The sequence below is a fragment of the Chiloscyllium plagiosum genome, chromosome 36, assembly GCF_004010195.1.
Source record: "Chiloscyllium plagiosum isolate BGI_BamShark_2017 chromosome 36, ASM401019v2, whole genome shotgun sequence".
Taxonomy (NCBI): domain Eukaryota; kingdom Metazoa; phylum Chordata; class Chondrichthyes; order Orectolobiformes; family Hemiscylliidae; genus Chiloscyllium; species Chiloscyllium plagiosum.
This window is the reverse complement of record NC_057745.1, coordinates 37,829,594-37,856,956: the sequence shown is the minus strand read 5'-3', so window position 1 is coordinate 37,856,956 and position 27,363 is coordinate 37,829,594. Positions and strand designations below refer to the sequence as shown.

Genomic DNA, 27,363 nt, shown 5'->3' with positions numbered 1-27,363 from the left:
GCTCCACACAAAGGCTGCCTTGCTGATCTTTGAGGGGCTCTATTCTCTCCCTAGTTACCCTTTTGTTCTTAATTATATTTGTAAAACCCTTTGGATTCTCCTTAATTCTATTTGCCAAAGCTATCTGATGTCCCCCTTTTGCCCTCCTGATTTCCCTCTTAAGTATACTCCTACTGTCTTTATACTCTTCTAAGGATTCACTCGATCTACCTGTCTGTACCTGACATATCCGTCCTTCTTTGTCTTAACCAGACCCTCAATTTCTTTAGTCGTCCAGCATTCCCTATACCTACCAGCCTTTCCTTTCACCCTGACAGGAATATACTTTCTCTGGATTCTTGTTATCTCATTTCTGAAGGCTTCCCATTTTCCAGCCACCCCTTTACCTACAAACATCTGCCTCCAATCAGCTTTTGAAAGTTCTTGCCTAATATCGTCAAAATTGGTCTTTCTTCAATTTAGAACTTCAACTTTTAGATCTGGTCTATCCTTTTCCATCACTATTTTAAAATGAATAGAATTATGGTCACTGGCCCCAAAGTGCTCCCCCACTGACTCCTCAGTCACCTGCCCTGCCTTATTTCCCAAGAGTAGGTCAAGTTTTGCACCTTCTATAGTAGGTACATCCACAAACTGAATCAGGAAATTGTCTTGTACACACTTAAGAAATTCCTCTCCATCTAAACCTTTAACACTTTGTTTGGATGTTTGGAAAGTTAAAATCCTCTACCATAACTACCCTATTATTCTTACAGATAGCTGAGATCTCCTTACAAGTTTGTTTCTCAATTTCCCTCTGACTATTGGGGTGGTCTATAATACAATCCCAATAAGGGGATCATCCCTATTTTATTTCTCAGTTCCACCCAAATAACTTCCCTGTATGCATTTCCGGGAATATCCTCCCTCAGCACAGCTGTAACGCTATCCCTTATCAAAAATGTCACTCCCCCTCCTCTCTTGCCTCCCTTTCTATCCTTCCTGTAGCATTTGTATCCTGGAACATTAAGCTGCCAGTCCTGCCCATCCCTGAGCCATGTTTCTGTAATTGCTATGAACACCTTCCAATAAAGACAAAAAGGTAGCACCAACAAATCCTGTGAGCACTGCATATCAAAGAATGTACAGGATTAGATAAGAGGAAAAGGGAGGCCTATGGCAGACTCCAAGGGCTCCACAGCAGAATTCCTACAGGTCTATAGATGTGCAAGGGAAGACTTGAAAAGGAAATTGAGAACAAAAAGGGGGCTTGAAAGAATAATGGCAGGTAAAATAAAGGAAAATCTCAAATATTTTACATTAAGGGTAAAAGGATAACTAAGGAAAGAGTAGGGGCCATTGAGTGGTAATTTGTATGTGGAGCTAGAAGATGTGTTTAGGAATCTAAATGAATATTTTGTGTCAGTGTTCATTATTGAAAGGAATAGTGTGGGGATAGAAATCTGGCATAAGGACTGTGATTTTTATTTTCTAATTAACCTGTTCAGAAATGTTATTACACTCCTCTAGAACTGGTGGCACTTGAACCCAAATCTCCTGGATCAGAGCTAGGGCCACTGCCACTGAATTGCATGAGTGGCAGGAAGCATAATATAATGGTTGAGGGGCACTTTTGTGAGAGGAAGGCAAAGTCCAGTGGAGTTCCACAGGATCAATGTTAGAGGCCTTGCTTTTTGTATTGTGTAGACTGAATGAAGGAGGTTTCATCAGTAAGTTTGTGAATGTTACTGAAATTAGCAGTGTGGAAATGAAGCTAAAAGAATAGTTTTAGATTACAGAAGGATATAGGACAAATAAGGGAATGGACTTAATGAACAGTAGGATCTGGGAAGCACTGAGGGTCGGGGGAACTTGCTGTGCATGTCCTCCGGTCCTTAAAATAGCAGGACAGGTTGTTAAAGTGGTTAGGCATGCATATGGGATACTTGCCTTTATTAGTTGAGGCATAAGCTTTAAGAGCAGGGAGGTGCTGGAACTGTGTAAAACGTTGGTTCAGCCACAGCTGGAGAATTGTGTACAGTTCTGGAATCTACATTCTTGGAGGGATGTGTTTGCTCTGGAGAGGGTACCGAGGAAATTTCCCAGGATGTTGCCTGGGCTGGAGAGATTTAGTGCTGAAGAGAGTTTGGATAGACTGGGGTTGTTTTGTTGGAACAGAGGAGACTGAGAGGGGACATGATTGAGATGGATAAGATAATGAGGCACATAGACCCTGTGGGCAGATGGGAAGAAACATTTTCCCTTAGTGAAGGAATCAATGACCAGGGGCATAAAGTAAGGGGTAGAAAGTTTAGGGGCAATGTGAGGAAAATGTTTTGACCCAGAGGGTAGTGGAAATCTGGAACTCACTACCTGTAAGGATGGTAGAGTCAGAAACCCTTATTACATTCAAGACGTATTTGGATATACAATTGTGCTGCCAAAGCATACAAGGTTATGGACTATGTGCTGGAAAATGGGAACAGAATTGTTATGGTTGTTATTGAGTGGAGAAGAAATGATAGGCAGAAGGGCCTTTTTCTGTCCTGTAGACCTCCATGGTTCCAAGGTCATAGTTTTTCTGAATGTGACCTCAATTCCACTCTCCTGTGTACTCCCGACAATACTTGACTCTCTTGTTAGTCAACAATCTATCTAATTCTGTTCTAAAAGTATTCATCTTAGCCAACACCACTGTCTGGGGAAGAGAATTTCACAAGATCATAACCCTAGTACCATCCTAATAGTAACAGATAATGCAGATGTAGTCGAAATGGAGAAACTTAGAACAACCATTAATCACAAGGGAAAAGTACTGAGCAAACTATTGAGCTTGAAAGCAGGTTAAGTCCCTAGGGTCTGATGGTCTACATCCGAGGCTCTTAAAGAAAGTGGCAGCAGAGATAGTGAATCCGTTGGTTATTAGTTTGGACCAGACCTAGTCCCCTCAAAGTAGAATAAAAAGATTGCCTAGACCCCAACCATTTTCTTATTTTTAAAGGCAAGTGTAAGGCATTGTGTTCCAGATGCAATTTGATTGCTCAAACTATCAGGCGAGAAGCAAAACACACTTTATTTTCGCATTTCAGTTAAAGTACAAACAAAAGAAAGAAGAATCAGAATAACTTAACTCTATTCAAAAACTTAACAGAATAATAGGTTATTTAAGTAAACAGTAACTGTTCCACTATAGTAATATCCCATAAACACGCCCTTTACAAAGGCAAATTCACTAAAATAGATTGTCTTACACGCAGTTCTAGCAGCAGGAGGAGAACCTAAGCTGTTAGCTGTACCAGCGAGAGGAATAACAGCTTCCATATCCAGCTTCAAGACCCCAGTAACCACTGAAAGTTTAACGAAAATCCTGGTTCTGTGAGAACTTGACTCCCACCCTTTCATGCTGCTTCTATTGTTCCAACTATTAAAAAAATACCCAAGGCCTCACAAGCTGTTTACATTATGGGCTTGGAACAGACAATTTTTCACCTATGGCTCAAAACCTCTCTTCAAGAACCAGAACAAAATATATAACTTTAAGCCATAGTATCATCACAGTTATAATATTCCATATTTTCTTCGAAGCGAGAAAGATTCCAGTGGATTGGAAAAATGCTCATACAGGCAGTCCCCAGTTTGTGAGCAGGTTCTGTTTTGGAGTCCAATCACAAGTCAATTTGTGTGCAAGTCAGAACACAATGCAGGACAAGAATGCAGCTGCTCACAAGTATAAGAAATGTTTGTATGTTGGGTCTTTTACACCTCCTGTATGGAATCACATTCGTAAGTACGTGTTCATCAGTTGGATGTTCAGAAATTGGGGGCCACCTAAATGATGCCCTTATTCAAAAACACAAATACGGCAGAAAGTGGGATACTACAGCAGTTAGTTTCACGTGTCATTGGGAATTTGTTAGAATCCATTATTAACGAAGGACATTTGAAAGTCAAAACAGAATCCATCAGTCATCATGGTTTTATGTAGGATAAATCATGTTTGACTAATTTGCTAGAGCTCTTCAAACAAGTAGCAAGCATGGAGTCAAATGGGGATCCTGTAGCTGTATATTTAGATTGCCAGAACCAGGATATTTGATAAAGTGCGACACGAAGGTTAATACACAAGGTAAGATCACATGGGGTTGTGGGTAACTTATTGCTTCGATAGAGGATTAGCTAACCAAATAGAAAGCAGAGTATGGATAAATTGGTCTTTTTCTTGGCAAAGTATAACTAGTGGGTACCACAGGGTTCGGTCCTGGGTCCCCAACTATTTACAATCTGATTCAACAACTTGGCAGCAGGGACGGAACGTATTATAGCTAAATTTTCAGATGACACTAAATACATGGGAATGTAGGTGGTGATGAAGAAAAAAGAAATTTACAAATGGGCAAAAATTTGGCAGATGAAGTTTAATGTGGATTAGTGTGTGGTTATCCATTTTGGTCAAAAGAACAGAAAGGCAATTTATTATCCAAATGGAGAAAACCATTAGAGGCTTCAGTGCTGAGATGGCCTTGTGCATGACTCGCAGGAAGGTAGCATGCAGGTACAGTAAGTAATAAGGAAGGCAAATGGAATCTTGGCATTTATCGCTAAGGGAATTAGAAAAGTAGAGAAGTATTGCTGCAGATGTACAGAGCAAGAGTGAGACTGCACCTGTATAAGGCATTAGTGGGACCACTTCTGGACTATTGCATACAATTTTGGTCCCCTTATTTGAGGAGAGACTATAGTTGCATTGGAAGTAGTTCAGAGGAGGTTCATTTGCTTGATTCCAGAGATGACTGGATTGTCTTAGGAAGAGAGATTGAGAAGTTCAGGCCAATACACTGTAGACTTTAACTGATTGAGAGGAGATCTAATTGATCTATATTAGACACTAAAAGAGGATTGACAAAGCAAACCAATGTCCTTGGGGGGCAATGTAGAATATGAGGTCATAGTTTTATGATAAGCGGTAGTAGATTTAAAAACAGATGAGGAATTCCTTCTCTTGAAGGGTCATGATTCTGTGGAATTATCTACCCAAGAGTGTGGTGCATACCAGATCTCTCAGCAAATTGGAGGAAGAGAGACAGATTTTTTAGATTACTTAGTGTGGAAACAGGCCCTTCGGCCCAACAAGTCCACACCGACCCTCCAAAGAGCAACCCACCCAGACCCATTCACCCCTTCACCTAATACTATGGGCAATTTAGTATGGCCAATTCACCTGACCTGCACATTTTTGGACTGTGGGAGGAAACCGGAGCACCCGGAGGAAACCCACGCAGACACGGGGAGAATGTGCAAACTCCACACAGACAGTTGCCCGAGGCGGGAATTGAACCCGGGTCTCTGTCGCTGTGAGGCAGCAGTGCTAACCACTGTGCTACCGTGTGACTTTTAATGAGTAATGGGTTGAAGGATTATGGAAAATGGGTATGAAAGTGGAGTTGAGGCCAAGATGGGATCAGCATGATTGTGTAAAATGGCTGCATTGCCTACTCCTGCTCCTAGTTCTGTTTTCATATTCTAATAAGCCAGTAGTTAAGAAGGCAGTGGATATCATTTATTTTGAGAGGACTTGAATATAAAAGCAGGGATGCACTTCTGAGGTTCTATAAGGCTTGGTCAGACCACATTTGGAGTATTGTGTGCAGTTTTGAGCCCCATATCTCAGGAAGGATGTACTGCCTGGTGCGTGTTCAGAGGAGGTTCATGAGAATGATCCCAGGAATGAAAAGCTTAACATATGAGGAACGCTTGAGACTCTGGGTTTATACTCAATGGAGTTGAGGAGGATGAGGGGTGATATAATTGAAATATACAGAATACTGAATGGCCTGGACAGAGTAGATGTTGGGAAGATATTTCCATTGGTAGGAGCGACCAGAACCTGAGGGCACAGCCTTAGAGTAAAGGGAAGATCCTTTCGAACAGAAATAAGGAGAAATTTCTTCAGCCAGAGAGTGGGGAATCTGTGGAATTCATTACCACAGAGGGCTGTGGAGGCCAGGTCATTGAGTACAGTTAAGACTGAGATAGATAGTTTCTTGATTGTCAAGGGGATCAAGGGTTACAGGAAGAAAGTGGGAGAATGGGATTGAGGAACTTATCAGCCATGATTGAATGGCGGAGCAGACTCTACGGGCTATACGGCCTAATTTCTGCTCCTCTGTCTTATGGTCAAAATGAAGGGCAGAGTTCCATTATGTGTATACCACCAAGTTTATGAAAAATAGGAAAGAAGACAGAATAAATCTGTGGATATATGATTTAAATGACACCATATGTAAGTTTAGAAACTATAGAATCTAAAATTAATGTAAGGTTGGCTGAGAGAATCAGTAAGGGAATAAAGGGTTACAAGGAAAAGACAAGAAAGTGGACTTGAGGATTATTAGAACAGCCATGGTGTAATTTCATGGTTAGAGACAAAAAAACTGCAGATGCTGGAATCCAAAGTAGACAAGCAGGAGGCTGGAAGATCACAATAAACCAGGCAGCGTTAGGAGATGGGGGTGGAGATGTCGATATTTCAGGTGTAACCTGGGTTACACCTGAAACATCAGCTTCTACACCTCCTGATGCGGCCTGGCTTGCTGTGTTCTTCCATAATGTCATTACATGGCAGAGAAGATGTGATGGGCGAAATGACCAACCTCTGCTCTCACATCTTGGGATCTTGAGGGATAAAGGAAGAAGTCCACGGTTTTGAAATTTCAAGAAAGAATTAGGTGTGGAAATGGTGTGTGAAGACATAATTTTAATATTTTGAGATTTATAGAGGGGGTGGCACTGGTGTGTTTGAGGGTCCCAAGATGGAAGATGAGACGTTCTTCCACCAGGCATCAGTTGGCTAGGAGGTGTAGATGTTAGAAAACACCGCAACAGGTGTAAAACCTGCATCCACACCTCCCCCATCACCTCCATCCAAGGCCCCAAAGGATCCTTCTACATCTGGCAGAGATTTTCCTGCACATCCAAGCATCTCATCTACTGTGGTCTCTTCTACACTGGGGAGACAGGACGCCAACTTGCAGAACGTTTCAGAGAACATCTATGGGACACATGCACCAATCAACCCCACTGCCTGTGGCCAACCACTTCAACTTCCCCTCCCACTTTGCCAAGGGCATGCAAGTCCTGGGCCTCCTCCACAGCCAAACGCTAAGCCCCTCTCTTCCCCCCCCCACCCACATTCCTGATGAAGGGCTTATGCCTGAAATGTCGGTTCTCCTGCTCCTCAGATGCTACCTGACCTCCTGTGCTTTTCCAGCACCATGCTTTTCGACTCTGATCTCCAACATCTGCAGTCCTCACTTTTTCCTAGGTATAGACGAAGCACATGTAGACTGTGTAAGTTGCTCAAATACGTGGTTCAAGGGACGGAAATGTAAAATTCAGATGTTAGAAAATATTTGTGCTTTTGTGTTCTTCTTTCTTACATGAATAAGCAACATATATGACAGTGTTACTGGAGAATAACAATATCTTATATTTCGTAGTACTATCAAGATTGGATTCTGCTTTGTGGTCCTATCTAAAACCAATAGAACACAAAATGAAAATGACAGAAAATGTGGATGTCGAGACCTACTATTACTCCATTCCCCAACCTGTATGTCTTTTCTTCAATCCCACTGGAATTGTCACTGGCTACACCTTCCTCATCTGCTGTGATGGCTCAGAGATAGAAATTGTTGGCTGACCCTCTTGACATTTGTCTTTGTTACCATTGCTTCCTTGAGCTATCACTTGATAGTCATCTAATCAAGGGCTGAGGTGAACAATAACCATCTGGCAATCAACCAGTCGAGGTCTAGAAAACTAAACTCCTGCTTTTTGTCACCCTCATACTCATCAATCTTGTTCACAAATCTGGTGTGAAGTGTGAACTGGCTGGATATACAGGAAGTTGGTCTGCAGGGGACATAAAGGAATAGTCACCGTCACTCACCTAATAATTGGGAGCATCATTGGGAAAGTATCCTTGGAGGGTGGGGAGAAGAGAAACCTGTGACAGAGTGCAGTATTACCCTCAGGGCTGCTCCTGCTCATTGCAGCCTTTATAAGGAAAGATGCATTCTTCGGTAAAATTTACAGTCAAGTCCCTACAGTGTCATAACTGGGGGCTCTGTTCACTAATTTAGGTGGATTTTCTTGCTACTTGAAAGGACTGGTTTAAATTACATCCTGCAGAAGGCAGCAGGATTGGAGGCATGTGTTTCTTTGTATCAACTGTGCAGCAATATAATCAGCTCTTTAATCATTTGTGAATCTACATCAAATTTGGCTCATGGAACTTGTTTAAAAACAATCTTTTATCTCACTTATTTCCTTTCTCTTTCTGTCTGTTTTTTTTCTCTATTTTCTCTCTGTCTTTCTCTCCATTTCTCTGCCTTATCTCTTTGTTTTCAAAGTTATTGTTCATTTCCAAATGACAGCATCATAGTGAAAGGAGTCAAAAGTATGTATAAGACAGGACAGCTTTGTTTTATTCGTGGGTTTCTGAATTCCTTTGAAGAACCGATTGCAGTGGGAGGGGGTGCATCTTGACTGTCATCCTGTTTGCTATTTCTCCAGCTTAGAGATTGAACTTTGCACAAAATCCTGGGAGTGAACCTGGTGACTTCTATTCATTCTCCATGAAACAACACTGCCAGAAAGGAATGTAGAGATTGATGAGGGTGGCGGGGAGGGAATTCAGAGTGTAAGGAAACAGTGAAATGTTTGAAAGAAGGTCTGGGGACAGTCACAGCAACATGACCCATGATGACAAAATCTGTTTCATGAGATCAAGTTTCATGCAACCCTGAGCCTTCAGCACCCATGTTTTCAGTATCTACCTTGTGTGAAGAACCCAAATTCCCAATGCAGTAGTTTATTATCTTCTATCTTGGTTTTGTAATTACATTAGGATTTTAGGTTTCTGATGTTAAATTGAAATTCCTATATTTGGATTGTTTGGGGATTTTTGGTTGTGTTTTCTAAATGTGGAATATGGTATGATTCCTTCATTTTTTCAGTGCAATTGAAGAGTAATCAGAAGGCACTGCAGCAACAAACACTTAAGTTTTCAGCTGGCCAAAGGTACTGACTCATGCAGGACCACCAGATGTTAGTATATGGGCACAAGTGATTTGGAAGGCAAATGGAATCTTGCTATTTGTGAGAGGAATGGAATATCAAGGAGAAAGGTTCACCTTTACGCAAGGCATCGGTGACCCACATTACAGAGATTGTCTGCTGTGTGGGGCCATGGTAAAGTGAGAAGCATGCCTTGAAATTCTTGAGAAGCTAAGCCAATTCCCATTGCCATGTTACACCATATATGCATGGCAAATTGGCACTGCACATGCATGGACATTCATCACCGTTCATGGACTGGAGATGGGACATCTGCTCATGATGCAGCCTGCTTACAAACATTTGGTCTGAGCATGTGCAATGATCGAGGATCAGAGGAAACTGCACCTCTGCAATAAAGAGATGTGCAATAGTTGGAACAACTGGTGACCTGATCTGCCTGCCTGGACACATTTCCACGTTAGCAAGGCTTTTAGGTAAATATTTTTGGATTTTTTTTTAGTTAATCTACTGATCAAAGTTTTAGATCCTATGAAATGGATAACTTTCTTGTCAAAAAAGACACTTCCTTTGTTAATTCAGCTAAAACATCTGAATGCAAAGAACAAAAACCAAGAACTATTCAGAGACCAGACAATGAGAGCTATCTAACTTGGGATTTTCATGGACAGAAGATGCTGCTCACTCCTTTCCTGAATGACTCATCTGCAGAGAGAAGTTGGCAAATTCTGTGGCAATCCAAATTAAGTTAAGACGCCATTTATAGATGAAACATCCGTATCTTGCAAAAAAACACATGCGGTACTAAAGAATTTGAGAGAACAAAACATTAACCAGTCTCAACATCTGATGGAGTTTATACGGCTGACAAATAAAGCTCAAGGTCAAAAAGTGTGGTGCTGGGGAAGCCCAGTAAGTCAGGCATCATCCAAGGAGCAAATGAATCAATGTTTCGGGCATTAGCCCTTCTTCAGGAACGTGGGGGAGCAGAGAAGGGGGCTGAGAGATAAATAGGAGGGTGGGGGTGATGTTCCCCACTGCCCCATTCCTGATGAAGGACTTATGTCCAAAATTTCAATTCTCCTCCTCGAATACTCCCTGACCTGCTTTGCTTTCCCAGCACCACACTTTTCAACTCCAATCTCTTGCATCTGCAGTCCTCACTTTCTCCTAGATAAAGCTCAAGGGACAATTCTCTGGTGATGGAGCTTTTGAGTGGTGTGAGTCTGGGGAAGTTTTTAGTAGAGCAGTTGGTAGATGTTTGGTCAAGGTTCATTAAATATTTTTAAAGCTGAGTCAGTCCCATTCTTGACTAACAAGGGAATCAAAGGGTATTGGGGAAGGCAGGAATGTTGAGTTGTGGTGCGGTGGTAGAATCCCTCCCTCTTGGACTAGGAAGCCTGAGTTCAAGTCTCATCTGCTCCAGAGGTGCGTAATAGCACCTCTGAACAGGTTAATTAGAGAAAAAAGGCCAATACGACAATCAGGCCATGATCAGGTTGAATGGTGAAGCAAAGATGAGGAGCATAATTACTTACTGATGTTCCCCTTCCTGATATATGCTACTCTGAGCTCCACATTCTGTTTGTGAATTTTCATTAGGTACCACTAGTTACTAATGTTGAGTTGTAGCATTCTTACTTTGTGCCTGTTCATTTGTCAGTTCTTTGCACAAAATGAGCAGCATGTTAATTTTGATTAAGTAAACAGCTGCTTTAGAATACTTGAATTCATTTAACATAATTAACAATGAAAATGGGAGGATTATGCAACGTCATTCATTAACAAATCCATGTAACAGTGTTAGAATCACAGAAACCCTACAGCAGGCCATTCAGCCCAGTGAATCTGTACTGACCCTCCAAAGAGCATCACACCCAGACCTCTGTGCTCCCCCTGCTCCCCCCCCCCCCACTACCCTGGCATTTCCCATGGCTATACCACCTACCCTGTACACTGCTGGACACTAATTTAGCATCCAAACTGCCTAACCTGCAGGAAACCAGAGTACCCACAGGAAACATGCAGATTTGTAGAGAATGTGCAAACTCTACACAGACAGTCACCCAAAGGTAGAATTGAACCCGAATCCCTGGCAGTGAGGCAGCAGTGCTAACCACTATCAATTCTCAAATTACTAATCAGCCTGTGACTGACACTCATTAACTCGACCTGGAACACTCACTGATTCAGCTTTGAAACAGCCTAATAGATGCATATCATGTTGAAAAATTATATTTTCTTCAAATTACTGATGAAATGCATTGCCCGAATAATTAGCAAAAATTTCAATGCCCCAATATGATGTCGGAGTTTAGGCACTATAAAATTTGTGCAAGCCCATTAAACTGAAAGACAATGTGTGGTCAGCTGGTTTGAAGTTTTTTGGCATTCCTGGCAAGCAAGATGGTTTCCTCTATTTGCCAGGAGATGTCTGTCAAGAGGAGTCATCCCCTCCCTCTGGATGTAACCGGCTCTTTCCTGTTTTCTGTTTTGGGTACAATGAAGCAACAGAAAGGAAGTTGCAGGACCTAGATGAAGGAGAGGGCAAGTTGGAAGTAAAAATTTCAGTTTTAAGCAAACCTTCCTATTGTTGCCTTTTTGAGGAGGCATCATGTGCCTGGAACTTTAATAATGCTGTCCATGTTTGTTACACAAAGGCCTTTTCACTATTGGTCTCTTCTGAGCATGAGAGAGCCTCTCGATGCACTCGGTGCTATTTTATGGTGCTTTGCTTAGTGTAAGCCTTCAAATCCAATGCTTTCTGATAAACAGCACCTCTGGCACTCCAGGTAGATTACATGCTCAAAACCCAGAGTGAGACTTGAATCTATCTAATTCAAATGTGAAAATTTTATCTACTGAAGCAAGCTTACTTTCAGAGAGGACAAAGCTTTTCTCATCCCAGTACATTCTTGTATAACACACAATCTGTGCTCCACAGTGACCTCGCACTGTTGAAAATCGCGCTGTTGAAGATCACTATACCCATTCATTATTATTCAAATAGTGGCCACAACTCGTCAATTGCGTGATAGCAGATTCACGTTGACAAAGCTTGTGTTATACCAGAATGTGCTGTATTAAAACTCCTTACTATTTTGCTTTACTCTGGATCCTACATAGAACATAGAACATGGAAAAATACAGCGCAGTACAGGCCCTTTGGCCCTCGATGTTGCGCCGACCCAAGCCCACCTAACCTACACTAGCCCACTATCCTCCATATGCCTATCCAATGCCCGCTTAAATGCCCATAAAGAGGGAGAGTCCACCACTGCTACTGGCAGGGCATTCCATGAACTCACAACTCGCTGAGTAAAGAACCTACCCCTAACATCTATCCTATACCTACCACCCCTTAATTTAAAGCTATGCCCCCTCGTAATAGATTAGCTGACTCCATACGTGGAAAAAGGCTCTCACGGTCAACCCTATCTAAACCCCTAATCATCTTGTACACCTCTATCAAGTCACCCCTAAACCTTCTTTTCTCCAATGAAAACAACCCAAGTGCCTCAGCCTTTCCTCATACAAACCAATAAAAGCCAGTACGGCATATGCCTTCTTCACCGCACTATTTACCTGGGTGGCAACTTTCAGAGATCTGTGTACATGGACACCAAGATCCCTCTGCTCATCCACACTACCAATTATCCGACCATTAGCCCAGTACCCCATCCTAAATCAAATATCTATCTTGAGACTAATACCTGGATTGAACAAATTTTCTAATGAGGAAAGTTTGGACAGGGTGGCATGGTGGCTCAGTGGCTAGCACTGTTACCTCACAGCACCAAGGACCTGGGTTCAATTCCACCCTTGGGCCACTGTCTGTGTGGAGTTTGCATATTCTCCCTGGGTTTGCTCTGGTTTCCTCCTTGAGTACTTTTAAGGGAACCGTAGATACATTCTTCTTAACCAAAGAGTTGAAAGCCATTGGGGATAGGCTGGAAGGTAAATTTGAGATTATAATCAGACCAGCCATGACTTTACTGAATTGAGGAGCAAGCTAGAGGGGCTAAATGGCTTATCCCATCTCTGATTTGTGTTTCTCTAACTCCCGTTTTCACATATTGAGTTTTCTTATGAGAATCTTGACAAAGTATTGAAAGATCAGACAAAACAAACATTTGAAATTCTCATCCTTGTTTTTAAATCTCTCTATGATACTTCTGTAACCTGCTCTAGCCCCACAACTCTCCAGGATAACGGAATTCCCCTCATTTTGACCTTTTCAGCATTCCCAATTTTATTTCCTCCTCAGTAATAATTGTATTTTCAGCTGCTAAGGCTCTCAGCTCTGAAATTCTCTCTCTCAATCTCTCTGGCTTTCTGCTGATCTCTTCCTTTCCGACACTGTTCAAAACCTATCTCTTCGATCAAGCTTTTGGTCATCAAGGTAACAGACCCTTTTGTGGTTTGTTGTCAAATTTTGCTTTATAAATCACCTGTGATGTATCATTTATTTATTTTATTACATTAAAAGTGGTATATATGTTAATGACTTGGAGGAAGGAAGCAAATATACTGTAGCCAAATTTTCAGATGACACAATAGATGGAAAGGCAGGTTGTGGATATGAACAATTTCAGAGAGATAAATAAGTGTCAAACAGTTGGAAAATGGAGTATAATGTGGAAAAATGTGAAATTGTTCATTTTGGAAGGAAGTACAAAAGAAGAGCATATTATTTAAATGAGAGAAACTACAGAAAGCTGTAACACAAATGGACATGGGAAAAATTGTACACAAAACCCAGAGCGCTAGCACACCGTAGGTGTGGCAGGTAGTAAGGGAGACTAATGGAATGTTGGTCCTTGTTTCAATGAGGCTACAGCGTTAGAGTAGGGAAATCTTGCTGCAACTATGCAAGGTGCTGGTAAGACCATATCCGGAGTACTGTAAGCAGTTAAATGAGTACAGTGAAAAGTTTACAAGTGGCCACGTATGGTGGTGATCATAGGTACAAAGGTACCTGGGTACAGATTACTCAGTATGAGCTCTTCAGGAAAAACGTTTAGAAAAATAAAGAAGTAAAATATCCAACATTACAGATCTCGGAATAAATTGAAAAATAGTGAAATGAAAAGTTCAGAACAACAGTCCTTCCAACCTAGTCCGCACAAGCACCTAGCCTCCAATCCACACCAGGCCTTGTCTACAGATCACTGGACTTCACATCGCACCTCTCAAGGACAGGACATCACTTTGGAATCACTTTGGATGTCCAAGCTAAAGCCACGCCAAACCAAAAGACTGCCACAAGCCACCAAAAGACCGTCATGACAGGTCAAGAGACCGCCATGTGCCACTGAGAGACTGCTATGTCAGTCCGGGAGATTACCACACTAAGCTGAAAGACCGCCATGCCGGGACAAGAGATCCATGCCAGAATGAGAGACTACCACATCAGGCTGGGAGACCACCTCACTGATTGTGTTGTGGCCAAGAGTCCAAGTCTCTGAGACCAGAAGTTCAGGATGTTGCTGAGAAGAAAGAACAAAAACACGAGACAAAAAGAAAAAGAAATGGATGGAGTGGATGAGCTCCAGCTGAAGCATCCTACTGTGCTGCCATCTCGGTTAACTCTTGGCTTTGGTGCCCTTCATATAAGAAAAATTATTTTATTGGAGTCAGTTCAGAAAAGGTGCACTCGAATGAACCATGGTATGGTGAAATTGTCTCATGAACAGACTCTACTGATTGGAATTTAGAAGAGTGAGAGGTGATCTCATTGAAATATATACGATTTTTAAGAGGCTTGACAGGGTAAATGCTGAGCAGATGTTTCCCTTCAAGGGACACTCTAGGACCAGAGGCCATACTCTCAGAGCAAAGGAGTGCCAATTTAAAACTGAGATGAGGAGGAATTTCTTCAGTCAGAGGGCTATAAGTCTTGGGCTTTCCTTGCCATGGAAAGCTGTGGGGGTAGAGTCCTTGTATATATTTAAGGCTGTTATAGATAGATTCTTGATCAGAATGGTTACAGGGAAAGGGCAGGCAAGTGGCCTGAGGAGTCTCAGATCAGACTTGATCCTACTGAATGGCAGAGCAGGCTCACTGAGCCAAATGGCCCACTCTTGTTCCTACTTCTTATGTTCTTATTTATATCTAAGTTGTTAGTTGTGCCAGTCAGTCAGTAATCAAAAGAAATGTCTTTTCCGTAGTTACACTGTCAACCATGGATTTCTTCTGTGTTATACTTGGCTCGACTGAGGAGGGAGCATGGTTCATTTATCATTATGTTGATTTATATGGGATTTACATGGGTGACACGGTGGCACAGTGGTTAGCACTGCTGCCTCACAGCACCAGAGACCCGGGTTCAATTCTGGCCTCAGGCGACTGACTGTGTGGAGTTTGCACATGCTCCCTGTGTCTGCGTGGGTTTCCTTCCACTGTCCAAAGATGTGCAGGTCAGGGTGAACTGACCATGCTAAATTACCTACGGGTGTTAGGTGAAGGGGTAAATGTAGGGGAATTGGTCTGGGTGGGTTGCGCTTCGGCGGGTCGGTGTGGACTTGTTGGGCCAAAGGGCCTGTTTCCACACTGTAAGTAATCTAATCTAATTTATTAGATTGGCCAATATCTGTTGCCCTTCCCTAACTATCCTTGAGAAGGTAGTGGTGAGTTGCCTTCTTGAACCGTTACAGTCCATTTGGTGTAAATACATGCACAGTGCTGTTAGGAAGGAAATTCAGGATTTTCACCCAGTGCCATTAAAGCAACGACCTTATATTTCCATGTCAGGATGGTGAGCAGCTTCGAGGGGAACTTGCAGGTAGTGTTGTTCCCATTTCTCTGCTGCCTTTGTCCTTCTAAATGGTAATGGACATGGGTTTGAAAGATGTTTTGTAAGGATGCTTGGTGAATTTCTGTTGTGCTTATTGTGGATGGTACCCACACCGTTAGTGTCAGTGCTGGAGGGACTGAATGGTTGTGGATGCGATGCCAATCCAGCAGTCTGCATTATCCTAGATAGTAGCTGGAAATGTGTTGCTGGAAAAGCGCAGCAGGTCAGGCAGCATCCAGGGAACAGGAGAATCGACGTTTCGGGCATAAGCCTTTATCCTAGATAGTGTCAAAGGTCTTGAATCTTGTTGAAGGTAAAATCATCCACAAGTAGAAAGCATTCTATGACACTCCTGATTTGTGCCTTGGTAGATGGCAGGCAGGCTTTGGGGAGTCAGGAAATAAGTTACTTGCTGCAGAATTCCTAGCCTCTGATCTGCTGTTGTAGCTACAGTATTTATGACTAATGCAGTTCATTTTCTGGTCAAAGGTAACCCACTGGGTGTTGAAGGTGGAGGTTTCAGTGATGGTGATGCTATTTTCACAGGGCCATGCTAAATTTGTTTGTTGGAGATCGTCATTACTGACTCTTGTATGGCACAAATGCTACTTGCCACTTGTCGGTTCAGGAATGGCTGTATTTACATATGGATGACTTCAGCACTTGACTCATTGTGAAAGGCACTAAGCACTGAGCAATCTTTAGTTAAAATACTGACTTCTGACCTTATGATGGCCGAAAGGTCACCGATGAAGCAGCTGAAGCTGGTTGGGCCTAGGACTTGCCTAAATATCTTCTGCAAAGATGTCCTAGAGTTGAGGTAACTGACCTCCAATGACCACATCCATCTTCCTTCGTGGTAAATACAACTGCAACCAGTAGATGGATTTCCTGCAAATTCCCATTGATTCTAGTTTAGTCAGAGCTTGTTAATGCCATACTCGGTCAAATGCAGAATTGCTGTCAAGGGCAGCCATTGTTGCCTCACCTCTGAGGTTCATTTATTTTATCCATGTTTGAAACAAGGCTGTAATGAGGTTAGGAGCAGAGTGTCCTTAGCAAAACACAAACTGAGCATAAGGGAGCAGGTTATTGCTACTAAATGTGGCTTGATAGCACTGTCGATGACGCCTTCCATCATTTTACTGATTATCAAGAAAAAATAACAGGGGTGGTAATTGACTGAGTTGGATTTATCCTGCTTTTTATGTATGGGACACACTGGATAATTGTTTCACATTGTGGGATAGATGCCAGTGTTGTGACTGTACTGAAACAGCTTAGCTAGGAGCACAAGAGGTAGAGCCATTACTAGAATGTTGTCAGGGCCCATAGATTTTGTAATATCCAGTGCCTTCATCCATCTCCTGAAAATGCACCGAGTGTATCATATTGACTACAGACTGGTATCTGTGACGCTGGAGACCTGAGAAGGAGACTGATACGGATCAGCCACTTGATGCTACTGACTGAAGATAGTTGCAAGTGGTTCGGTGTTGCCTTTTGCACAGACGTACTGGGCTCCACTACTACTCAGCATGGGATTTTTATAGGGCTTCTTACTCTAGTGAGCTGTTTATTGTCCATCACTGGATGTGGCAAGACTGCAGAGCAGAGATCTAATCTTTTGAATGTGGGATTGCTTAGCACTCAATTAATTGCTGCTCACCACATAAGTAGACATTTATTTTCTAGCTTCACCAGATCTACACCTCCTTTTTTGTTATGCCTGGTGCTATTTCTGGCATGCTGTCCTGCAGTATTCAGTGAACCAGGATTGGTCCACGGCTTGATGGTGATGGTAGAGTAGGGGATATGTGAGGCCAGAAGTTTGCAGAATCTGTTTAAGTTCAATTTTGCTGCTGCTGATGGACTACAATACCTCATGGATGCCCAGTCTTGAGTTTCTAGATCTGTTCTAAGCCTTTTGCATCTACAACAATGATAGTGGGATACAATATGAAGGAGGGTATGTTTAACATGGAGACAGGCATTTGTCACTACAGGAACTGTGCAGTGATGAATTTTACTGATACTGTCATGGTCATATGCATCTGCAGTAAGTTGATCGGCAATGCTGAGGTCGAGTATGCTTTTCCCTCTTGTTGCTTCCTTCACCACCTGCTGCAGACTAATGTCAAAGAGCTATGTCCTTCAGATATGACCAGCTGAGTCAGTAGTGATGCTGCTGATCCCCCACACATGCTAATGAACGTTGAGATCCCCTTCATGGAGTACTAAGCAAACTGATGGATGCACCTGTGGGCTGACAAGTCTCCAGGTCCTGATCAGCTTAATCCTAGGGTCTTAAAAAAGTTACTGATTCAACAAGGTCCTTAGTCAGCACCTCCAAACCCACAGCCACTTCCATTGAGCAGGACAGGGACAGCAGGTACATGGGAACCACCACGCTCAAGTTCCCCTCCAAGCCACTCACTGTCCTGACCTGAGTCCAGAGTGTGGTGCTGGAAAAGTGCAGCAGATCAAGCAGCATCCAAGGAGCAGGAGAGTCGACGTTTCATCCTGAAGGGCTTATGCCCGAAACGTCAATTCTCCTGCTCCTCGGATACTGCCTGACCTGCTGTGCTTTTCCAGCACCACACTCTCGTCTCTTGATCTCCAGCATCTACAGTCCTCACTTTCTCCTAACTACCTGACTTGCAAATATATCGCCATTCCTTCAGTTTCACTGGGTCAGAATCCTGGAATTCCCTCCCTAAGGGCATTGTGTGTCAACCCACAGCCTGTGGACTATAGCCGTTTGAGAAGGCAACTCACCCTGACCTTCTCAAGGGGCAACTAGGGACAAGCAATAAAATGCTGCTGGCCAGTGACCTCAATATTCAAAGGGGTCAATTTTTAAAAAAACTGGTATTGATGTTGATTTTCCAAAATACTTTGAAGGCAAAGGTAGGAAGACTGGTTTGGCAAGGCAATCTCAAATTTATCAGGATTAGATAAGACCATAATATATAGAAACAGAATTAGAGTTATCTCAGTTTGAAGGGTTGTCCCTTCACTCTGAGGCTGTGACTCCGGATCCTAGTCTGTCCTACCAGTGGAAGGATTTTCTCCATGTTCCCCTCTTTCCAGGCATCCTTTTTAAACTCCATCGAGTATAGACCCAGAGTCATTGACTGCTCCTCATGTGACGGTCCTTCATCCCTGGAATCATTCTTGGAAACTTCCCCTGGACCCCCTCCAAAGTCAGCACATCTTTCCTTAGATACAAGGACCAAAATTGCTCACAGCATACAGAATGCAGTTTGATCAGAGCCTTATACGACCTCCACAGTATATTCCCGCTCTTGTATTCTAGCTCTCTCGAAATGAATGCTAACATTGCATTTGCTGACTGCCAACTGATCCTGCTTATTAACTTAAACTAGGACTCCCAAGGCCCATTTAGCTTCAGGTTTCTGAAGCCGTTCCCTGTTTAGAATATAGTCTGCACCTCTATTCTTCCTACCAAAGTACATAACCTCACACTTTCCCATATTATGTTGCCCACTCTCCTAGCCCATCCAAGTCCCTCTGCAGCTTCCCCGCTTCTTCAACACTAACTGTCCCTCCACCTATCTTTGTTACTAAGTTTGCAGATGACACAATGTCTAAATTCCTTCGTTAAGATCGATAATATAAAACGTGAATAGTTGTGATCCCAACAAATACCTGCAGAACTCCACTAGTCACCAGCTGCCACTCTGTAAAAGACCCCTTTAACTGCACTTCGGCCAAACAACCAATACTCTATCCAAGCCAGCACCTTCACCCCAGCAGCTTGGATTCTTATCTTATTTAGAAGCCTTGTGCTATTTTGTGTGGGAATGTGGAATTTGAAACAGATCAGCCACGCTCTTGTTTAATGGCAGAGCAGCTTCAGGTGGCTGACTGATGTACTGCCCTTGTTTTGTAGGTTTGTATGAATGAAACCATCAGTTAGCTGTTGCAGCTGTTTTTAATGCAGCATGGCTTCCATTATACTAATTAACAATAAAATAATGGCTTTACTAGAATTCTTTTCAGTTTTTATATCTGTTCCCAGCGAGTTGACTTTCAACATTGTCACCTGACTCAAATCATTGCAGCTACAGCTTCTGTCTATCTGTATTTCAGTGTTGGAACTTTGGGTGAATTAATCCTGAAGCATCTGTGATGATGAGCATTTTGTGAATTACAACTTCTGTGAGGTGGTCACATTGCAGCTGATGACTGAACAGGCAGAAAGAGTGTGAGTGACCATCAGGGAGAATAGAGGAAGGCTGGTAGTGCAGTAGTCCCCTGTGACTATCCTCCTTTCTAATCATTTAGAGACTGTTGGGGAAGATGGCTATGTGGTGAAAGCAGTGGGAGCTAACGTCACAGTGAAGATTTGGACTCCAGGAGGGGCCTCTCAGTTCCGCGATCGGTCAAATAAACACCAGCAGCTCGGTCTCTTTTGGCAAGTTCTAACAATTTATTACGACACTGGGCAAAGGTCATCCAGCAACACAGGGTTAAGCACCTCTGTGTACTCTGGAAAAGCTGCGCACAATCTTAAAATACAAACAACTTTTGTAGGTCTCTTAACAAACAGAACAGCCTTAATTGCAAAATTAATCCAATAAAATGAAATATGATAAATAGACATAAAATTAAGCCAATGATATTTCCTGGGAACGGACTTGTTTTGGGCTTCTTTATGTCTGGGATACCTGGTTCCCAAGGTCAGTTAGGATACTTTAATAATGTCAGTCTTACTTAGTTAATTCATACCATGAACAGGGCATTGTTTGCTAATATCTTTCAATTAGTTCAGAAATGCAGTTTTCAGCAGAGTTAGATGCCATTGCTCCTAGAAGCCATTTTGTTGTGTTATTTTATGTTAATTGCATTAAGAAGCCATTTTGTAGATAGTAAAAGCATACATTAAATGGTTGCTCCTGACAACAGCCTTAGTACAGATTTAGATCCTCAACAGCAATATTGTTGGATTGGCAGCACAAGAGGCAAAAACAAGGACTGCAGATGCTGGAAACCAGAGTCTAGATTAGCGTGGTGCTGGAAAAGCACAACAGTTCAGGCAGCATACGAGGACCAGGAAAATCAATGTTTTGGGCAAAAGCCTTTTATCAGGATAGAGATGAAGGGCTTTTGCCCGAAATGTCGATTTTCCTGCTCCTCTGATGCTGCCTGACCTGCTGTGCTTTTCCAGCACCACACTAATCTCAACTCTGCACAAGAGGCAAGGAAGAAGAATAGCATGGCTATCATGACAGGGGATTCAATTGGAAGGGAAACAAACATGCATTCGGTGACCTCCGACTCCAGGATGCTATTGTTGCCTTCCTGGTGCCAGGGTCAAGGATGTTACTTTTTCCGTGCTGTCGACTCTGAACTCTGCAACTCTTTAGATATGACTTGGAGGTGTCGGTGTTGGACTGGGGTGGGCAAAGTTAAAAATCACACAACACCAGGTTATAGTCCAACAGGTTTATTTGGAAGCACTAGCTTTCAGAGAACTGCTCCTTCATCAGGTGAAAGAGCTGGATTATAAGCTGGTGTTGTGTGATTTTTAACTCTTTAGATAGGTGAGGAGTTCTCTGAAGCATGCCAGGCCTGTCCCAGGGCCACAGTACATACAGCGGAGAAGCAAGCTCTGACAAAGTTGGGACAAAGGGCATCACTGCACCATTGTCAGAGTCGTGCAGAATGTCTATTCAAGATATCGGACAGGACTCTTCAGTGATAGAAGTGTGCAAGTTGGACTGGAGGCATTCAGACAGTGAAGTTTGAAGTTTAGGCCTGAACTCGGACATTCTGCTGCATTCAGTGACTCAGAAAATGGAGAAGTTGGAGATGGGAAGGCAGTTAGATGAGGGATAATGGAGGAGGAAAGGAAGCGAATAACAATTCACTTGGATCTGTGTGTGATAACTAAGAAATAAAGCTATGAGTAGGGAAAGGAGTCCACAGAATAACAGATGCATCCCGTTTAAGTACTAAAGCTAATCTTTAAATATTGCTTTTTTTACATTCAAGAAAAACTCTACCTCTTTTTAGTGGTGGGAGATGATCCATCTGCAGGCTGGTCGTCTGGTGGTGTGCGTGGGAAACTTTTTGTGAAGGCTTATTTGAATTGCACTGACATAAAAATGGAACCAGCTGTTGTGTAATTGCTTGTTAGTCACAGTTCAGAGCATGAGGGAAGAGGATTTGTTTCAGCAGAAAGTGATGAGATGGTTGGCAGCAGCTGACTTCATTCTTGACAGGGTATTTTGATAATGCTATTAGGGAGTTCAGGATTCTGACATAACATAAGAAATGAAAATATAGATCCTACTTAGGATGACATGTGACTTGGAGGGGAGTTTGCAGGTGGTGCCCAATGTCCCTGCTGTCTTTGCCCTTCAAGGTGGTAGACAGAGGAGATAGACAGACAGACAGATTTTTAACGAGTAGTGGGTTAAATTCACATCACACAAATGGCACACTATCTCCAATACAAAATCGTTTAACCAACTGTTCTGCCAAATTCTAGGGTCATCATTGACAAACTTAATTGGCTTAGCCCATAAATATTGTGACTACAAATGAATGAAGAAGCTGGATAATCTGCAATAAGAAACTCATTTCCTATCTTCCCAAAGTCTTTTCAGCTTTCTATATATGAAAACATTCTCTAAACCTGACTGAGAAGTACTCTTAATATGAACACTATCCAGGACAAAGCAGTCTGCTTTGTGGTAACAGCTGTATATTTAGAATGTAGAATTAGCAAGTTGCAGCATTGCATGTATTAGATGTTACCTGTGCTACAGCCATATTGTAGGCTGATGTAGAGAATTACTATTTAAAGTGATTGATGAAATTCTGAAGAAACAGACTGCTTTGTCCTGGATAGTGTACAGCCTCTCATTCCAGATTGCCCCATTAGGGGAAACATCTGCTCTACATCGACTTTATCAATCCCCTTTTAGCATCTTTTAGGGTGGGCGGCACGGTGGTTAGCACTGCTGCCTCACAGCGCCAGAGCCCTGGGTTCAATTCCCACCTCAGGCGACTCTCTGTGTGGAGTTTGCACGTTCTCCCCGTGTCTGCGTGGGTTTCCTCCGGGTGCTCCGGTTTCCTCCCACAATCCAAAAATGTGCAGGTTAGGTGAATTGGCCATGCTAAATTGCCCGTAGTGTTAGGTGAAGGGGTAAATGTAGGAGAATGGGTCTGGGTGGGTTACGCTTCGGCAGGTCGGTGTGGACTTGTTGGGCCGAAGGGCCTGTTTCCACACTGTAAGTAATCTAATCTTATGTAACTCGTTTAGGTCTCCTATCATCTTTCTAAACTCAAACAAGTATATGCCTAAGTTGCTGAATATCTCCTCGTAAGACAAGCCTTTCACTTTTGGAATTAATCTAGTGAACCTTCTCTGAATTGCTTCCAATGTAATTGCTTCATTGGGCACAACATTGATGAGAGGAATTGGAATGTCACATTGCAGCTGTACAGGGCATTGGTGGGGCCACTTTTGAAATACAGCATACAATCCTATAGGAAGGATGTTGTTAAACTTGAGTGGGTGCAGAAAAGATTTACAAGGATGTTGCTGGGACTGGAAGGTTTGAGCTATGGGGAGAGGCTGAATAGACGGAGTTATTTTTCCCTGGAGTATTGGAGACTGAGGGGTGACCAAAGAGATTTATAAAATCATGACGGGCATTGGTAGGGTGAATAGCTGAGGTCTTTTTCCTAGGGTGGGGAAGTCCAAAACTCGAGGTGATAGGTTTAAAGTGAGTGGGGAAAGATTTAAAAGGGACCTGAGAGATAACTTTCTTACACGAAGGATGGTGCATGTATGGAATGAGCTGCCAGACGAAGTGGGGAGGCTGGTACAATTACACCATTGAAAAGGAAGGGTTCAGAGGGATTTCAGCTAAATGCAGATCCAAATGCTAGTTCAGATTGGGATGTCTGGTTGGCGTGGATGAGTTGGACTGAAGGGTCTGTATTCTATGGTGCTATGACTCCTCAAGTAAGGGGACCAAAAATATATGAAATACTCCAGATGCAGTTTCACCAATGCATTGTACAATACTTTAGCTCCATTCCTTTAGCAATAAATGCCAAAATTCCATTTGTCCACTACACCTGCATGCTAGCTTTCTCTGACTTATGCACAAGGATACCCAGATCTCTCTGCACCAAAGCACTCTGAAGTTTCTCTCTGTTTAGATAATAAGTTGCCTTTCTATTCCTCTAACCAAAAGAGACAACCTCTCACTTATTCACATCAAACTTGATCTGCCAGATTTTGGTCCAATCACATAACGTATCCATTTGTAAATTTCTTACTTCTTCATTGCAACTTATTTATTTTAGTGTCATCTTTGGCAAATTTGGCTGCAGTACAGTCTATCTTTGCATCCAGGTCATTAATATAGATTGTAAGTAATTGGTGCCTGAGGACCGAACCCTCTGGTCCCCCAGTAATCACAGCTTGCCAATCAGAACATGATTCATTATTCCCAATTGTCTGCTTTCTGTTGGTTAGCCAATCCTCTGTCCAAGCTAATATATTACCTCTAATCCCAAATGATCTTACTTTGTGTAATAACCTTTTGGTGGCAAATGCCTTCTGAAGTCCATATATGCAATGTCTACAGGACCTCCATTATCCACTTCACAAGTTACAACTTGTGGGCATGGAATACTTCATCTGAGAAGCTGCAATGGCAAAGAATATTGTGTAATCATCAGGAAACATCACTACTTATGATCATATGATGAAAGAAAGATCATTACTAAAGCACCTGGAGATGTTTGAGTCGGGAACTGCGGTGAGAAATTCCTGCAGCACTCACCCCAGGTGCTGACCTTGAACATCTCTTTGTACGTTTATGCTCAGAATGACTTCAGTGGGACTCTTGGTGTCACACTCTGTCAAAAACTCCTTTGGTGTCAAGGACATTCACTGTTACTTTACATAGGTTTACTTTCTTTTGTCCATGTTTGAACTAACACTGTATTAACGATTGGAGCTGAGAGATCCTGGCAAAACCCATACTGAGCATTAACAGACAGATTATTGATTGTAGGTGCTGCTTGATAACAAACTTAATGGCCCCTTCCATCACTCCAGTGTTGACCACAGGTAGATTGATGGCAGAAAAACTGGCCAGTTTGAATTTGTCCTTTTGATGATAGGGTATACCTGAGCAATTTTCCAATCTGTCAGGGAAGATACTAGTGTTATAGCTGTAGTAGAGAAGGAATCAGCACCATATAAAAGGATGTTCTTTTCAAATTATTAATTAGAAATTTTATGTTGTGTGCCTGTCATTACATGACTGACTAATTGCCAGTGGTACAACCCTTAACTTGATCCTCAACTGAGAGATTTATTCACAACATCAGAGTATGGCTTCAATCCGGGCCACATCAAGCAGTAAATTGCACAGTAAGCTTTTAGACTTTACGTTAGGAGCAAAAGTGAGGCTGGGGGCATTGATACTAGGTGGCCCATGGTGCCATTTGTAGATCATGTGGTGGCTCAAGACGACACTGTCAGGCCAGGTACAGAAGGAAGTGGAAAGGAAGGGAAAGGAAAGTCACCCAAACAAAACTCTGGTTAGAATAAATGAAGCATAGAAGATACACACACCACACCAAAATTTACATCTATAATGTGTACACTGGTTCCACTTCATTTTCTCTTTCCCCCATGCACCTGCCATTTGAATCTCCGGATTGCTGACAGGCTGAGCAATAGAGTGAAGGCTTTAATTTTGCATGGAAATTTTAGTACTATGGATTGTTATGGAAGCAGACAGGACGTCTGTCAAGTGGAGTAGTGGAGGCAGGTGTACACACTGGCAGACATTGAGCTCACTGGTTTGGGATTTTCTAGGGAATGAGGTTGAAGAGCAATCTGCAATTTTTGGAAACTGACAAAGATCTCAGTCAAGATAATTGTTTGAGTCAGAAGAATCTTTAAACCCATTCACAGGATGTAGTCATCATTGGAAAGTCCAGCATTTATTGTTCATTACTAAACAACTGAATGCCTCTTTAGAACACTGGGGAGAACAGTGGAGAATCAACCACATTGTTGCAGTTCTGAATTCACATTGAAGTCACATTCACATGGGTAAGGGTGGTTGTTAAATCCAGATTTATCAAATTAACTGAATTTAATCCCTAGCTGCCATGGTAGGATTTGAATTTTTTTCTTGGTCATTATTTCAGGCTTTTGGATTACTAACTTTGAATGTAAGGACACCAAACATTTACAATGTTCAGACATCACCTGACTTCCATTCCATTTCAGTTTCACTGCTTCTGAAACCCACATTCATGTCTTTGTTACCTCTAGATTTGTCTATTCTAACACATGCCTGTCTCGTTTCCCACGGTATACCCTAGAGGTCATCCAAAACTCTGCTACCCATTTCTTCAGCTTGCAGCAAGTCCTGTTCACCTATTACTCCTGTGTTCACTGTCCTAAATTGACTCCTTGTTAATCAATGTCTTAATTTTAAAGTTTTCATGTTGTTTTCAAGTACTTCATTGGTCTGTTCCTTTTAACACATGATCTCTTCTGGTCCATCAACATTCCAAGATTGTCTAATTCTGACCTCATGAATATACTGATTTTAATTACTGAATCCTTGTGACTATATTCCCAGGATTGAAGCACTGAATCATCCTCCCTGCAGTTCCCCAAGTCGAACACCTCCTTTAAGACAATCCTTAAAACATACGTCTTTAACAAAATGTTTGGTCACCTACCCTAATATCTGCTTATGTTTCAGATTTTGTTTCATTTTTAAATGTTATTGGAGGTGTTCTCCCCCGCCTCACCCCACCACCCATGTCTCCTAGATTTCTAGGAGGACTGTGAAAATACTTTAGGGATGCTCACAAAGAATCCCTGACAAAGTGAAACATTGTCACAGACTCTTGGAAGTACCTGGTTTGTGGCTGACCAGCATGGAGAAGATTCATTCTGGAAGACACTTGAGCACTTGAAGAGATGGTGGCTTAATGATCACGTTGTTGGACTAGTGGTTCAGAGGCCTAGCCTAGTGCTCTGGGGATAGCATTTCAAATCTCACCATGTTAGGATTTGAATTCACTTAATAAAAAGCTCAAAGCCAAAGTTAGTCTTAGTAACCATGACCTTGACAACTATTATTTGTGACCAGCATAAAGCCCCCTAGCTGGTTCAGTCATAATGTTTAGGGAGGAAATGTTCCATTCTTACCCAGTATGGCCAATATGTGACTGCAGACCAACAACAATATGGTTGGCTCTTAACTGCCTTCTGACATAGTCTAGGAAGTCATTATAATTTAAGGGCATCAGGGATGGTCAGTGAATGCTGCCCTTGCTAGTTACACCCACGTCACATGAAAGAATAAAGAAAAGAAACTTTATCAGGAACACACAGAAGTAAAGTCAGACAGAAAACAAACTCCAGACAATCCATCCACCCACCCACCATGCGTGTGGCAGAATCTACAGATCAAGCTCAGTTC

General features: G+C 42.3%; 1 protein-coding gene and 1 long non-coding RNA gene across 5 annotated transcripts in view; one reads left to right on the top strand and one right to left on the bottom strand.

Moving 5' to 3' along the window:
* LOC122541127 overlaps window positions 1-21,929 on the bottom strand; it is a 31,762-nt gene extending 9,833 nt beyond the window's left edge. Inside the window, exon 1 of the long non-coding RNA XR_006309522.1 lies at window positions 21,886-21,929. This is a non-coding gene — a long non-coding RNA (uncharacterized LOC122541127). The remainder of the gene's footprint in view (window positions 1-21,885) is intronic.
* Window positions 1-27,363, top strand: part of LOC122541124 (cell surface glycoprotein MUC18-like) — a 192,540-nt gene that overhangs the window by 55,406 nt on the left and 109,771 nt on the right. The gene's annotated exons all lie outside the window — the stretch shown is intronic.